We start from the raw sequence: 16,933 nt of genomic DNA, 5'->3' as shown, positions 1-16,933 counted from the left end.
CACCTAGAAGCATGAACCCTTTATAATAGTCGGCGATTTCGACGCGCACATTATGGATCTGAAGACCGAGCTTTGTCGTCGACACCTTATGTCACTTTATGCCATTCAGTTTGCATTATATGAGGCAGCGCTCGGGTAACATATGTGAGATACAAAAGAAGGTTGAACAGTACACTAATATCAATCATAATTGTGACAGAACCATATAAAACTCCTGCAACTACAAACCCTTTATACTAGTCGGCGACTACAACGTAGACATCATGGACCTTAGGACCTAGCTTCACCCATTCATCATCATTCACTTCGTGGAGATGCGTTCCATTTTTTTTTCTCAGAGCCTCAGCTTGCAAGAGCCCCGATGCCATCTCAATTATTACGATCTTTATGTGGCGCTGTTCGATATTCAAGGCGACAGGGAAGGTGTGAGATAAAGGAAAAATACAGGAGCATTTACCCTGTTGGATCAATGCTGACCGCATGGAGTTAGTGTAGATACTAATGGAAACGTTCCCCATAGCGCCCGTGCATTAGAATTTCCGACCACAACGGCACTGCAATTGCGGCCATAATACTGCCGTGCGAGACATACCAGACCCTCAGACGCGTGCTAGACTTGACGGTGGTATACAGTTTTTATCGTAAATAATAAAGGCGAGATCACGTGAAGTAGAATTGCAAATACGTTTCTGCAGAAAGCTCAGACGACGACGCAATGAAACTCACAACTCATTCAGAAGACGCGTAATCGGCCACGATCTCGAACGCAAGTGAAATGGTGGCGCCATCTAGCAAAAGTGCCGGCAAACGCATCTTCCTGCGCCGCGATTTCGGCGCACAGGAAGTTTCCCTAATGGATCCGAATGTTTCCCAGACTTCTTTCAAATGAACATTAAACACTGAACATTATTAATTAAACACAAAAGTAGGAACTTTGATAGAAACCTTCGCAACCGGACCTTTGATGCCAAAATATCAAAACTTTCGTTTAGGTAAGCGCTTGAATAGATCAGGCGCAACTGCAAGATTTCTTCGTGATATTTTTATCTTTGTGTTCCTAATCATCAATATAAGCGCAAGTAATATTCGCGGTCACGTAATTTTCCGCGCAAGCAACGTGGCACTGAAGCTTCAAGTGAAATCGTGGCGGACACACGGTAGATATGGTTGCTGCGCCAACGGAACACATATATTATTTATTCAAGTAAACTTCAGTAAATGCAAGGTTACCTGTTTCGCCCGAAACGCTGATAGTCTGCCTATTTACCTCTTGAACAGGGTTCCTTTAGAACCCTTCACTTGTTACGAATGTTTACATGTTCATATATCATGTAATATAAAGAGGAAGAATGTAATATTCTTTCTAACCTAAATCTCACTGCTAGCATGCCAGTCTTCACCCACCGTCTCTTACGGCGCATCCAAATTTTTGCAGCTTCAACATTTATTAAATGGGAAGCATTTCCTAGCCACCCTTTGGCACTTTGGGCGTTTCCATTTATCTATCTATCTATCTATCTATCTATCTATCTATCTATCTATCTATCTATCTATCTATCTATCTATCTATCTATCTATCTATCTATCTATCTATCTATCTATCTATCTATCTATCTAGCCGCCTACGCTCTCGTGATCACGTGCTTAACTTGTTGTAGACCAAGATAAGCATGGGAGGGTAAGAGGACTTCTCGAATATGATTGTCTGGTCATGGCATGAATGACGTGAAAATCCTGTCGCGTACTTCGTCAAACCCTTTCCTCCAGGCACGTATGGCCCATATCCGTATACCACGGCCCGTGGCGTACGGGTACGCGCCACAGGTGATTGATAGTTTATATCTACCAAAGAACGTCGAGAACAGACATTTTTAAAAACCAACATCGGCAGCGTCGACCCGAAGAAAGGAAAGAATAATGAATTCGGCAGATTACAAAGGGCTGAGACATAATTCTTCATCGTCATCACATGTCGCGTCCACAAAGTACACTTAATCACTTATAGACGTGCAGCTGATGCCTCGCTTCTCCTCAGAATGATGAATAATGGCTTAGTAGGTGCTTCCCAACTTCACAAAAATTGTGATTTATGGCGTAGTGGGTACCTTTCTAGAGTATTTGTATTGTCGCCCCAAGAGAGCTTACAACGGGCTCTAGAAACGCCGCTCTTCCAGCTTTCGCTGTGACTGTGCTGCGGTTTCAGCGCAGGCCTGGCGTTTTTTTTACAGCGAAAGCTGTTATGAGATCATTTCAACGGCCGTTTTTGGCGCCGTAGTTGTCCGCCGCCGCCGGTGTCCGTAACCACTATCGCACGAAATAAGAAAATAAAGGAAATAAGAAAAAAATGTCCAGGATGAAACGAGGTTCGAACCTGGGTCCTCTGCGTGGGAGCGCACTGTTCTGCCTCGGGGCCATGCCGGTGCTTGAAAGTGCGTTGCAAAAAGACCCTATACAGGCTTCTTGTCGGGAAGGAACCACATTAACATATGTATTGTAGCGTGGTAGAAGAGTAAAATAACAACCCGGCGTCACACAAACACGAATTCTGTAACCGGGCGTCACACAATGCAAATTGCGCAACGAGTGGGTTGTTGAGTGCTTCCAACCCATTACAAAGGCCTCTACGATAATTGTTCATCGTCATCAGCCACAGCATCAGCAAAGTGCACATAATATGCCTTGCAGGTGTTCAGCGAGTACCATGGTTCTCCGCAGAATGACGAAAAAATGCATATGGGCTGCTTCCCTACTTCACAAAAATTATGATGATTTATAGCGTAGTGGGTTTCTGGCAAGTGCACTTCTATTGGTTGCCAAGGAAGCCCATAAGGCTCCCACGATCCATTTCCTCAGGCACTCAATAAAGTTAATTCCTTCTCTCTCTCGCTCTCCGTTTCTCCGGTTAACGTATGTTATAAAGCGCGGTGGGAGTGTTAAATAACGTCCCGGCGTCACACAATATGAATTACGTAACTAGTGGGTCGTTTAAAGCTTCCAACCCATTACAAAGGGCTCAGCCATAATTCTTCATCGTCATCAACCATTGCAATAATAAAGTGCACATAATGCCTCACAGATGGTACCTCGCTTCTCCGCAAAATAACGAATAATGTCGTGGTGGGTGCTTCCCAACTTCTCAAAAATTATGATTTGTGGCGTAGTGGGTACATTGCTAATGTGCTTGTATAAGTAGCCACAAGATACTTTATAACGGGCTCTAGAAATGCCGCTCTTCCAGCTTTCGCTGTGACTGTGCTGCGCTTTCCGCGCAGGCCTGGCGTTTTTTGTTACATGGCACGCCTATATCGTCATTTGGCGGTCATCGCATTCACCGGTAGCCTGCTCAATCGACCTTCGTGCGCGGAACAGCCTTTGATAATTCGTTCAACTTACATTTGAGGGCACTAAAAGCGCCGCGCGTTAGGCGGCAGTCACGTGCTATTTTTTTTTAAATCGCGCGGTTTAAGGAATGGTCGGAAAAAAATTTAAGCAGTGGAGTTAATTTAGCATAGATTAAAAAATTCAATGTTTCCGAACAAGCCCTACAATTTTTGTACTGAAAACGTTTGTCTGGAGTTAGTATTTAAAAATTCATTAAGGAATCTTTGTTAATTACCGAGCCTGGCGGATTGGAAAAAAATATTCTGACGTGCTCTATATGCCTCAGAACAATAATGCACTAATTGGAGATGCGTAGCACCTCTGTTTATTTTTTTAATACTTGGTGCTGTTCAGCTGAAACACCCTGTATAAGCCCAAGGCAAACTTGCCGCACATGTGCACATAACAATAGCTCTAAACCAAAACGCGTTATAAGGATGATAGTGTAGTGGATACGCAAAGACATGCAATTATATTCAGGTGGGTGCAGGGACAAACAAGTAAAGAAGAAGTAAGAAGCCCTAAAAAGTTGCGTTGGCGCTGTAATTTCAGCCTCAGAAATATGCACCAACTAGAGCCAAATGAAGTTTTATCTTTGTGACCAGAATAGACGCCTGTTGGGAACGCGAGTCGTGGATTCACGTGCCACTGCCAACGCCGTCTTTATTTTCTTCTCTTGAGGTCGCGCGCTCCGCGGTTTTTTTGCCGCCCAAAGGAGGGCGTTGCAGGGTCTTGGGACAACGCGAACGCAAGAGTCCGAGAGTGGCTTGCGTTATGCGCATGTGTCCTGGCGGCTCAAACATTTCTTGGGTCGCCAATTCTATAATTCTCTCGCGTTTCGCGGGAGTTCGAATGTGCGCCTTCAACTCGTACTTTGACATACAGGACGTGTTCGACCGTGCTCCCGCAATTATCTCTTGAGGGGGAGTTTTGTACGTCTTTTGCTTTCACTGCAAAGTGTGCGTTAAACCTATGGACCGCACAGTCACTTTGCTCGCTGCAGCGGCCGCGTTTGCGAAAGGAGTCATCTGCTAGCTAGAAGAACCAAAGTAGGGGTTAGTTGAAGTAACAACTCTGACAGTTCGCGCTGGTCCTATGTATACCTCTGCGTGGTTTTTGTGCCCTATTTTCTGTGTTTGAGCAGGGCGCTGCAACTGTCGAGCAGTCAAAGTTGTTAGTTCGCACTCGCCTTGTGTGTTTCCTTGTCCAGCCTCCTTTGTGCTTGAGCAGCGCTCAGCAAGTCTCTATCTGCTTGCCGTTCTTCCTGTGACATTCAAATTTGTTGCTATCGCATTTATTGCGTCGCCTTTAACGCGAAATTTTGTTTTGTGAAAAATAAAACCGGCCTCTGTACATCTGGCGCTTTGATTGTGGGAACACATTGCTTACGATGCGCGGTGCCTGAAGTGCATGGTCGGCGGGCGCTTCACTCGACTCGGGGGACATCGCAAGTCTATGCATTATCGACTGTTTTGCATCAACGGCGATGGCCTTCGATATTAAAGAAAACAGAACAGGTCACCGCAGCAGTGTGGTTGCGCGCGTCAAAAGGCCTTATCGCCCCCCTCCCCCCCCTCCACCGCTAGCTTTCGAATATCTACATGCTCAATAAAAATTTAGGGGTACCGTGGCACCCTCGAACAGCCGTTAAGATTCACCAAGGCCGAAAAATTTTAGAATGCCTGCGCTAGAGCACTCTGACGGGTATAGAATTTTCTGCACTCCGAAGGGACGTAGGAAGCTGTTTTATTAAATCCAGCGGTTTTACTTGGGAAAAAAACAGACAACCACAAACCGGGAATTACTGAACTGAAAATTATACGTGAAAACAACAAACCATTTTCTAAGTTTCTTTGCATTGTGAGCGCCCGCATATGCCATGGCATATCGGTCTAGCTTATGGTGAAGAGGAGGTCAAGGTGGAGGGCAGTGCCACTGGCTCCGCTGTTTCCTCATTCTTCACCCCGCAATGCGTACATGCCCCTCCCCCCCTTTTTTGTTTCTTTTTTTTTTGGCACGGTGAAAGGCACGCTGCAAACCGTATCATCGACATCAAGGCGTCCGTCACAAGTTAAGCGCCTCGTATATTTTGAAAAAAAAAAAAAAAATAGAGGAAGCGATGCACAGTCGAAGCATGCTGGTAATTGTATCATGGTAAAGGGCTCTCATCGCAGTGTTACACTGCGCCATCTTCGGCGTGTTTGTATCAGCGACAATGACGAACCGGAAATACAGATCATGTAAGCAAAGCGATTTATCAAACGCGTCATTTTTTTCATGTACATTTGCTCATCGCACTTATGCCTTCAAGCTGCTGGTCTTGCTGAAAACTATCAGGTGGACGGCGTAAATGTGGCTATCGCGAAGAGAGAGATTCATTTCCACTGGTGGTCTCAATTGCGTACAGTACAAATCCTTTATACGTTATCGTATGCGGACGACAAAGGGTTTCGGAATGCATTTTCGTGTTTTTTTTTCTTTTTTCTCTTCGATACATATCAACTCGTGAACAGTCGCTCACACTCGCTTATATACTTCGAAGTGTCCCTGCTTCAACGCATCGGCGCCATCGTTGTTAAGGGGCAGCAAAGCGCGAAATCGACGCCTGAAAACAAGAAACAGCAAAAGGACGAAAAACCCTCACCAGATAAGCTTTCTCGCAATGCAAAAAATATTGAACGTAGAAAGGACAAAATATAGCTACTAATTATTCCTTTATGCTTCGTAATCTATAAAGAATTACTTTCGAAGTCTACATGCAGCTGCGTAGTGAAAGAAGTGCGCGCTTCGGCTCGGTAGAGTTGGCTGTGCTGCCACAGAAAGTTGTCGCCATGTATAAAACTAATGATCAACCATTTATTGTGTTTTCAGCATCCAATACGCCAAAGAAAAAGCAAGGACCGAGCGACAGCCGACGAAGACTGGGCCTGTCTTCGTCGGTTTCCACTCCATCCTCGTCTTGTGTGCTGGATGCTGAAACAGAATATACCAACATTGCCAAGCTTACGTTAATTAATTTAAAACACTATGTACTCCCACTTGTCTAGGAAATTAGTACGCTTGTCATTAAGCGTTCTCCTATTTATTTCGTTAGAAATGTGGCGGTCCATTTACAGCACTGCGTGAGAACAGTAAGCTGTCCCTTGTGCAGCTCGAGTTTTCGAAAGAACGACGACGAACTGTCAATCGAATCAAATGAATAGCAGCGAAGACTGACTGCTCTTCAGTTTCAGCATCCACTTTCGCGCAAGTTTCTTACGTAGTTTTTTTCTGAAGTTATGAGCCTAATATGAAAGTACCCTAAACTATGGCAAGCAACCAGCTGTTTTCCGTAAGAAACGCAATACTTTAAGTGAAATTCTAGAGTGTTACGGGCAGCACAAACGCCACCGCAAACGCTCTTACTGCCACCACAAAAGCTGTCCGCTTGCGCCCGTGAGCTGTGCTTACGCAAAGCAGTTGGCATAAAGAAACGGCAGGAGGGGTTCAGTCGCAGAGAAGAGTTCGCTGCGGACCCGCTCGCCTTGTGTTTTAACGCGGTAGCGTTAGAGAGCTCGTGTCGCAGAAATTCCGCTGTCGGCGTCGGCACCGTTGGTTGTGAGCGAAAAATCATCCGTGAGCGAAAAATCGAGAAAGTAGCAAATAAAATAAACGATAAAATCTTCGGTCCCAATGAGGATCGAACCCGGGCCGTTCGCGTGGCAAGCAGGTCATCATCATCATCAGCCTGTCTACGCCCACTGCAGGGCAAAGGCCTCTCCCATGTTCCGCCAATCAACCCGGTCCTGTGCTTTCTGCTGCCACGTAATACCTGCAAACTTCTTAATCTCATCTACCCACCTAATTTTCTGTCGCCCCCTCACGCGTTTGCCATCTCTTGGAATCCAGTCAGTTACCCTTAATGACCACCGGTTATCCTGCCGACGTGCTACGTGCCCGGCCCATATCCATTTCTTCTTCTTGATTTCAACTATGATGTCATTAACCCCCGTTTGTTCCCTGACACACTCTGCTCTCTTCCTGTCTCTTAAGGTTACACCTATCATTTTCCCTTCCATCGCTCGCTGCGTCGTCCTCAATTTAAGTTGAACCCTATTTGTAAGTCTCCAGGTTTCTGCTCCGTAGGTAAGTACCGGTAAGATGCAGCTGTTATATACCTTCCTCTTGAGGGATAGTGGTAGATTACCATTCATGATTTGATAATGCTTGCCGAATGAGCCCCAACCCATCCTTATTCTTCTAGTTATTTCACTCTCATGGTTCGGCTCCGCGGTTACTACCTGTCCTAAGTAGACGTACTCCTTTACAACTTCCAGTGTCTCGCCACCTATCGCAAAGCGCTGTTTTCTACCAAGATTGTTCCACATTACTTTAGTTTTATGTATATTAATTTTCAGACCTACTCTTCTACTTTCCGTATCCAGTTCAGTAATCATGAGCTGCAATTCGTCTCCCGCGTTACTCATCAATGCAATGTCATCAGCGAATCGTAGGTTACTGAGATACTCTCCATTAACTCTTATCCCTAGCTCTTCCCATTCTAGGGCCCTGAAAACCTCCTGTAAACACGCGGTGAATAACATTGGAGAGACCGTGTCTCCCTGCCGTACGCCCTTCTTTATTGGGATTCTGTCGCTTTCTTTATGGAGGACTATAGTGGCTGTGGATCCGCTGTAGATTTCTTCCATTATGTTTATATAGGCTTCGTCGATGCCTTGATTCCGCAGTGCCTGCATGACTGCTGATGTCTCCACCGAATCAAATGCCTTCTCGTAATCTATGAAGGCTATGTATAGGGGTTGGTTGTATTCCGCGCATTTCTCTATCACCTGCAGGCAAGCAGGTGTCTTACCACAAAGCCACGATGTTGCTTGCAGCTGCTTCGGACAAAAACACTACATAAATGTCATGTAGTGAAAGGAGTCTCGACGCATTTTGTTCGGCAGGTGTCACGACGAAAACGAGCCCATACGGTAGGCGCATTCGCGAGGCCATCAAACTACGTCGAAAAACGCCGGGATAGTGCAGCCATCGCCGCTAAATACACACACGAACTTTCAAACAGCTCTGAAAATGGACAACTATGTCCATATGTCCAGACCTGAAAAATTACAGGCCCATAAGCTTACTGTCGGTTGTCTACAAGCTATTTACAAAAGTAATTGCTAACACAATTAATACGACATTGGAGTTCAATCAACCAAGGGACCAGGCAGGATTTCGTACAGGATTCTCAACAATAGACCATATTCATACTATCAATCAGGTGATAGAGAAATGCGCGGAATACAAGCAACCCCTATACATAGCCTTCATAGATTACGAGAAGGCATTTGATTCGGTGGAGACATCAGCAGTCATGCAGGCACTGCGGAATCAAGGCATCGACAAAGCCTATATAAACATAATGGAAGAAATCTACAGCGGGTCCACAGCCACTATAGTCCTCCATAAAGAAAGCGACAGAATCCCAATAAAGAAGGGCGTACGGCAGGGAGACACGATCTCTCCAATGTTATTCACCGCGTGTTTACAGGAGGTTTTCAGGGCCCTAGATTGGGAAGAGCTAGGGATAAGAGTTTCGCTGATGACATTGCATTGATGAGTAACGCGGGAGACGAATTGCAGCTCATGATTACTGAACTGGATACGGAAAGTAGAAGAGTAGGTCTGAAAATTAATATGCATAAAACTAAAGTAATGTGGAACAATCTTGGTAGAGAACAGCGCTTTGCGATAGGTGGCGAGACACTGGAAGTTGTAAAGGAGTACGTCTACTTAGGACAGGTAGTAACCGCGGAGCCGAACCATGAGAGTGAAATAACTAGAAGAATAAGGATGGGTTGGGGCTCATTCGGCAAGCATTATCAAATCATGAATGGTAATCTACCACTATCCCTCAAGAGGAAGGTATATAACAGCTGCATCTTACCGGTACTTACCTACGGAGCAGAAACCTGGAGACTTACAAAAAGGGTTCAACTTAAATTGAGGACGACGCAGCGAGCGATGGAAAGGAAAATGATAGCTGTAACCTTAAGAGACAGGAAGAGAGCAGAGTGTGTCAGGGAACAAACGGGGGTTAATGACATCATACTTGAAATCAAGAAGAAGAAATGAATGAATGAATGAATGAATTAGTCTTTATTTCCTTTGTCAAAAAAGGAGGGGACGGGACTAAAAGCCACACAGGTGGCTTGACAAGGTTCCCGACTCCCTATTACATGGCAGTGCAGTGGACATTCATAAAAATAAGTGCAACTGAACACTTAAAGTACAATAGTTAATCAAAGTGAACATTTATACAATAGTTAAAAGAAGTAGTAGCTACACTTTAGCTAACAAAACAACGAACTATTACACACTCGACGCAAACATGAAACTGAATGGATACATATATCGGTACATTGCAAAAATAAGAAACACATCGTTTAACACATCACAAAAAAATGAAAATAGAGCGTAAGTTCATTCCTGCGTGCTATGTAATTCTGAGGTGATCTTGCCCATACAGTAATGCTTGATATCTTTATTAGGTACTACTGAAGGATCGAAGTCATCATTTAAAACTAGATTGAATAGTTTAGGCACTGTGTAACTCAATGACTGCGTGCAACCGTATGCCCAGGAGGTGGGTACAGCCCACCGTTCCTTGAATCTGGTATCCTTGGTATACCTATTTTCTTTCAGCTTTGCTAAAGTGACAATGTAGTTTTCTTTATTTCGCAGGAAACACCGGTACATCAGGGTTAACCTGTAGTCATATAAACTAAATACAGGCATAATATCATATTTAGGAAAAAGTTCAACCGTAGAATAAAGGAAAGGTACATTTGCTATATAACGGATAGCTCTCTTTTGGAGCATATGCAACTTTTTTAGATTTGTGATACCAGTGGTACACCACACAACACTGCAATACTCCAAATGAGACGATACCAGAGAATTATACAGAAGAATTTTAACTTTAACAGGGAGCATGTGTCGCACTCTTGCTATGACACCAACAGCGCTAGACATTTTTGATCGTATGTATTCCGTATGTTCGTTCCAAGTCAAATGTTTTGCATTTGACTTGTTCAAACACCAAGAGTTTTTACATTGGTGACAAACTCTATCAACTCATTATCAAGATGAACAAACAATGGTTTTGATATTTTTTTTCCCCTTTGGATCGATACAATATTGCTTTTGTTTTCCCTGAGTTTATTATCAAGCGATTCATGTCGGCCCAAGTTTTTATCTCTTTTAAAACTTGATTGGTTGTTTCTTCTAACTCACTTTCAACTGTTCCTGGAATAAATACTGTTGTATCGTCAGCGTATGCGACAAACTGCGCTTTATCTGTTATATGTACGATGTCGTTAACGTATATAGAAAACAATAAGGGCCCTAGTACGCTTCCTTGGGGTACTCCTTTTTTAACAGGCCGCTCGGTAGATTTGCAGTGCTGATATCTACATATTGTACCCTGTGTGTAAGGTATGAATGAATGAGGTCGTGAGCTGTTCCACGGACACCATATTTCTGGAGCTTTAGTAGAAGAATAGCATGATCAATGAGGTCAAATGCTTTCGAAAAGTCTATGTATACACCTATAATGAATTCCTTGTTATTTAATGATTCTATGATAATTTCTTTTTGGGTAGTTAGCGCCGTTTCTGTTGAGCGATGTTTCCTGAACCCATGTTGAAAGTCACAAAGAAGGTTGTGCTTACTGAAATACGACGTCAAACGAAAGTGCATTATTTTTTCTATACCTTTTGAGAATATCGGTAGGATAGATATAGGACGATAATTGCTTAAAATGTTCTTATCGCCTTTTTTGTATATTGGCACTACACGTGCAACTTGCATCAGTTTAGGGAAAACGCCACTGGACAAAATGATATTATAAATGTGAGTGACGACTGGAGTTATCATGTCAAGGACATATTTCACGGGAACAATTTGGATTCCATCAGCATCTTTAGTTTTGCTATTTTTCATTGAGTGGAGATAAGAAAAGACTTCTTGACAACTAGTTGGAGAAAAGAAAATTGAATCGGGGTTTTCGTTCCGTGTTAACGTATCGCTAACATAAGAAGCTGTGGTGATGTTATCTGCGCGATCTGTGGGTGCAAACACACAGTTAAAGGCATCTGCGAGTGCTTCCCCTGATAGCTCTTTCCCTTCGCTTAAGATGATATTTGAGATAGCTGGTGCACTGCTTGGGTGAAGAAGCGCGTTTAACTTGTGCCAAAGTGCTGCCGATGTCTGCGTCTTTTCGTCACAAAATAAATTGATATAGTAAGAATCTTTTGCACCCTTTAACATAGATGTAAGCTGGTTCCTATATGATTTGAATTCTGCTAGCAATAATGCATCTCTAGTTTTCACAAATTTTGCGTAGAGGGCATTTTTATGTTGTATCATTTTTAACAGCCTGGAAGTGATCCGAGGCTTACGTGCCTTTTTAGGCTTACTTATTTTCTTGATTGGGAAGTTCGCTCTGTAAAGGGAGGTAAATGTATTTATGAAAGTAGTATAGGCAATGTCATCTGATTCCTAGACAGGACTCCAGCTTTCTTCGCTGATAGCTCGTCGAAATGAATCGAGCTCACGTGACGTAATTGTCTGAATACTGCGTGTTTGCAAAGGTTTGCTTTTAGAAAGTTCGTTTTTTCTGACATGAATATACCATGATGATCACTAATGCATGTATGAATCACATCAGCCGTTATTAAAGTCTGATTAATATTTGTGATGAAAACATCCAACAATGAGTCACCATCTAGGGAAATACGCGTCGGACTAGTGATCATATTGCAGGCACCACTAGAAACCATAATCGAACAAAGTTCTTTTTGCTGACAAGTAGGCGAAAGCATGTTCACATTAAGATCACCACCGATAACGAATTCAAGGTTATACTCTGAAGCAAAAGCAAAGAAACGATCAAGAAAACTTATAAACTGCTTGAAATCATCTGAGGCTGGTCTATAACAAACACAGAACAAATTACCACGACTTCTCATAGTTAGCACTTCATAGTCAGGGTTCACATCTGTTAATTCCGGCACATGCTCAGCAAGTATGTCTTCCTTAATCAGAAGGGCAACGCCGCCACCGCGCTTAGTTTCACGATTTTTAAAGTAGCAGTGATAACCAGGAGGGCGAAAGGTAGATGACGTTCTTTGATACCAAGTTTCTGTTAACATTACAGCTGTGAACTTCAATCCAAAATTTTCTAACATTGACGTCATTTCATCGTCCTTATTGACAAGTGATCGCACGTTTTGGTGAAAGAACGTCATGACTGACTTCTTTGCGTAACTAAGCTGTTTGATTTCGGATGGTTTGAAGACCACAATCTAGTCTAGTCTACAAGTGGGTATATTCAGTATCGCTACAGAATTTTGCCTAAGTCATCAGCATGAGTGATAGAAATGACAGGAGTTCCATCAGACTTGCGCACAAAAATTTTCCCGTTCTTAGTCCACGCGTACTTCCAACCACATTGTTTGCGTTGTGCGTTCGCTGCACCGAAGAGATGCTTTGTGGCCGTGCACAGGTGCTCATTAATAAATATCGGAGCTTTTGGTTCTAAGCCAATGTCCTCCGAGGACAGTTTCTGTTTTCTTGCCTTTGCAAGAAAAGTGTCACGTGCTGCCCGCCGCACAAACTGAACAATTATCGGGGCCGGCGCGTTGCCCGTAGATTGTAAGCGGTGGCAAGCTTCTACATTACTGTCATTCAAAGGCATAGCTATTGCCGCTCCAACCTTCTTCAGTACATCCAAAGTATTTTCAGCGGGAATCAGTGGCACTCCTTTCAGTTCAATATTTGGCGTCGGCTGTATTGCTTAATTTGCACAAGCCTACTTTCTTGTGCTTTCAGCACTGAATTCAGAGAGTCACGTTCGCCTTGCAAGGCTTTTACAGACTCTTTTAATTCACAATTTTCCTGCTGCACCTGCATCACGGATTTTCGCATCTCTTCAAACATCTCATTAATATAGCCAAGGCTAGTTTTGATTTCCCTGATATCTTTCCTTAGCTCCCGTTCTAAACCTTCACGAAACTCGCGCATTTCTTGCTTGAACTCTCGCTTCATTTCATCAAAAAGCTTAACAAGTTCTTTCGACATTATTGTGGCAGCAGCTGAGGTAGCGGGTTCAAAATTCAGAAAAGGGGCAGATTCCTGCAGTTGCACCAACCTGCGAAATGCACAAGATGAAAGTTGTAGCGACCGTCGGTTCCGCCACCACAGCTGCCAAAAGCGGTAGGGGTGCTGTCTGCTGAACTTATAGTTCCCTGCACTTGTCTACGTCAGGTGAGGTAGCCAGCGAAGAGCTTGTTCCTGTTGCGCGGTCTGGATGCGGCGCACACGTGGAGATAAGGCGGGGTGTAGATACACTGGCTGGCTGCAACGGCGCCGCCTAGCCTTGCTTCGCAATCTTCAACAAACCCGGAACCGCCTTCCTGCGAAATGCACAAGATGAAAGTTGTAGCGACCGTCGGTTCCGCCACCACAGCTGCCAAAAGCGGTAGGGGTGCTGTCCGCTGAACTTATAGTTCCCTGCACTTGTCTACGTCAGGTGAGGTAGCCAGCGAAGAGCTTGTTCCTGTTGCGCGGTCTGGATGCGGCGCACACGTGGAGATAAGGCGGGGTGTAGATACACTGGCTGGCTGTAACGGCGCCGCCTAGCCTTGCTTCGCAATCTTCAACAAACCCGGAACCGCCTTCCTGCGAAATGCACAAGATGAAAGTTGTAGCGACCGTCGGTTCCGCCACCACAGCTGCCAAAAAAATGGATATGGGCCGGGCACGTAGCACGTCGGCAGGATAACCGGTGGTCATTAAGGGTAACTGACTGGATTCCAAGAGATGGCAAACGCGTGAGGGGGAGACAGAAAATTAGGTGGGTAGATGAGATTAAGAAGTTTGCAGGTATTACGTGGCAGCAGAAAGCACAGGGCCGGGTTGATTGGCGGAACATGGGAGAGGCCTTTGCCCTGCAGTGGGCGTAGACAGGCTGATGATGATGATGATGTCCATCTAGAGGAAAACATATCAAGCCAACGCAGCAAACGCTAGATAATGTGCTGCCATCTGTGAGTCATTGTGAGAAATATGTCTCGACTTTTCATAACATCCGAGAGGGCCGGCGCGCGGCGTATATCTTGGAGGCCATGCGACACTTGCTTTAGATCGAAAGCCTGTAAAATTCGCGCGCGTGCGTGCGTGTGTGTGTGTAACAATACACATTAATAAGTATGCACTTAGTGGTTGAAGTGCGCACTAGGTGCCGGATTTCGCTATCGCGTTCAACTGTTAAAGGCGAAGCTTAAGGGTCCCCCAATTTTTTTTTTAAATGCGAATGCATTTCTTAGTCGGGCTATGTCAGGCGTTGGTCGGTGTCCGCGCGCCTCTCTGCTCTCACTCCCTCTCCCATAGCAACAGCTGCGGACGCGCGCGCTTATCCTCGCCCGTAGCAACCGGAACAGGTGGTGCGGGCGGAGTAGCGGAGAACGAGTGGAGAGGAGGAGCGCGCTCTGTCGTATGAGGGCGCTCGCATACCGGGAGGTCGGCTGAGCTCCCGCGTGTGTGGAGAGAGTGTAGGAGAGGGTAGGTGCAGCGCTTCGCCGCTCGTTCTCTCGCCGTTCGCTCTCTCTCCTCCCTGCGCCACATCCTCAATGCAGTGCGTTTGAAACGTGTTTGTAGCGTTTGTGCTGCCTTGGCACAGCCTGAAAACAGCGCGTTGTAAACCCGTTTGTGCTGCATTGAAGGCGGTGGCAACATCCCTGAGGTGATTACGAACGCACGTAGGAAGCGTTCGTTGAAAGAGGCGCCCAAAAGGAAGACACTTGAGCGCGTCGATGTGTCCAGCTTTACGCCATTAAAATGACTACGCCGTGTACTCTCGGCGCAAGAAATGCATTCGCATTTCCTCACGATTCCCTTCGGGGAGGTGGGGGCAATTTTTTCTGAGAGCCCTAACCCACATATTACGACCTTAATGTGGAGTCATTCGAAATTTAAGGCGACAGGGAATGTTTGAGATAAAAAATAAAATCAGAAACCTTTGACCTATCGGTCAAATGGCTGCAAGCGAACCTTGGCGAATGCGCGCCTGATGTAGTGCCCTTCTTTCTTTCCTCCTTTCATTCTTTCTTTCTTTCTTTCTTTATAGGTAGCGCCCGTCCCCGGAATGTTGTCGTCGGGTGGAATCGGCGTGGCGTCTTTCGTGTTCCTTACAGCGTTCGTGAGCATCCTGAACGGTCCAACGAAAGGATCACCGCGCAATCACGGGAACGCGGGTTAGGAATTAAATTTTATCGAAGTCAGAGTCTTCCTCAAATGTGCAATTTCTGATATCGACTTTACGCGTAGTCCAGGATATAGCTTTAAGTCCAAGAAATATATCAATGAAGCGCCCACATCCAGTTTACTGATTCCCATTTGTTGTTGTTCTTTTTGCACCTTCGGTACATTGCATTCGTATGCTTCAGTTCAGCTTGCACTGAACAAGCATGGGCGCGTGGCATAGTGGTCAAGACACTCGCTTTAGAACCGGGGGGAACCGGGTCGAAACCGCAGCATTAGTAAGAACGTTTATTTTGTTTTACCTATACTTTCTTTGATACGCGCCAGGTGTGGGAGCGGAGAGTTTGTTGGTGAGGAGGGTTGCCTAGAACATCGCCATCACTAGAGAGAGAGAGAGAGAGAGAGAGAGAAATATACTCTCTATTAGGAAAACAGAGATTTTCGCCGGCGTCTGTGTACCGCTGGCATGCTACTCTACTTCCATAGCGGGTGAGCACAAGCTTCGCTTTAAAGTACAGCAGCTCTCACCCTATCGACTAATTGGAGGCAATGGAAGCTGGGCCTGTGCGCGCTGGATGTACTACTGTGCTTTCTTTCTTTTGTTTGCGGCCCGTGTACTCAGATTTAGGTCACGTTAATGATTCCCAGATGGTCAAAATTACCGGAGCCCTCTACTACGGCGTCTTTCATAATCAAATCGTGGAACTGGGACGCTAAGCCCCAACAATTATTATTGTTATAAAAGGTGAAATCCATCCCTCAGCGCGCGATGCGTTCCATTGGGTACGATGAAACGCGGCGGCTCGTCAAGGGCGGTCGACAAGTTTTGGTGGTGCCTTCAAACGAGAGGCATCCTTTAACGCGAAAGTGTTTTATGCCGGGGTCCACCAAGACTTCAGTGACGTATTTCCGTCACGGAAATGACGTCGAAAAAATGTACACGTTCAGATGCCAAAGAAAAAACTTAGCTGATCCCTCCATCATAGGAATCGGTATAACACAAAAGAGAAACGTAGCTTCACAGAAGTAGTGCTTATTGTGTAGTGATATATGAGAGCTTGTACATTGTCTATTCGTGTTTGGCAGCTATAGCACCGTTTGACGTGGATGCATCCATGTTGACAGCATGTCTCTATCGCGACGACTAACGCCCATGATCATGATTAAACCGTTGTGGTAGCTGACGGTGTGAACATATATTTGGACACAGCGAATCGTGAATCCCGCGTAAGGATGATATCAA

This window comes from Rhipicephalus sanguineus, chromosome 9 (assembly GCF_013339695.2).
Source record: "Rhipicephalus sanguineus isolate Rsan-2018 chromosome 9, BIME_Rsan_1.4, whole genome shotgun sequence".
NCBI classification, from domain to species: domain Eukaryota; kingdom Metazoa; phylum Arthropoda; class Arachnida; order Ixodida; family Ixodidae; genus Rhipicephalus; species Rhipicephalus sanguineus.
This window is presented reverse-complemented; position numbering follows the sequence as displayed.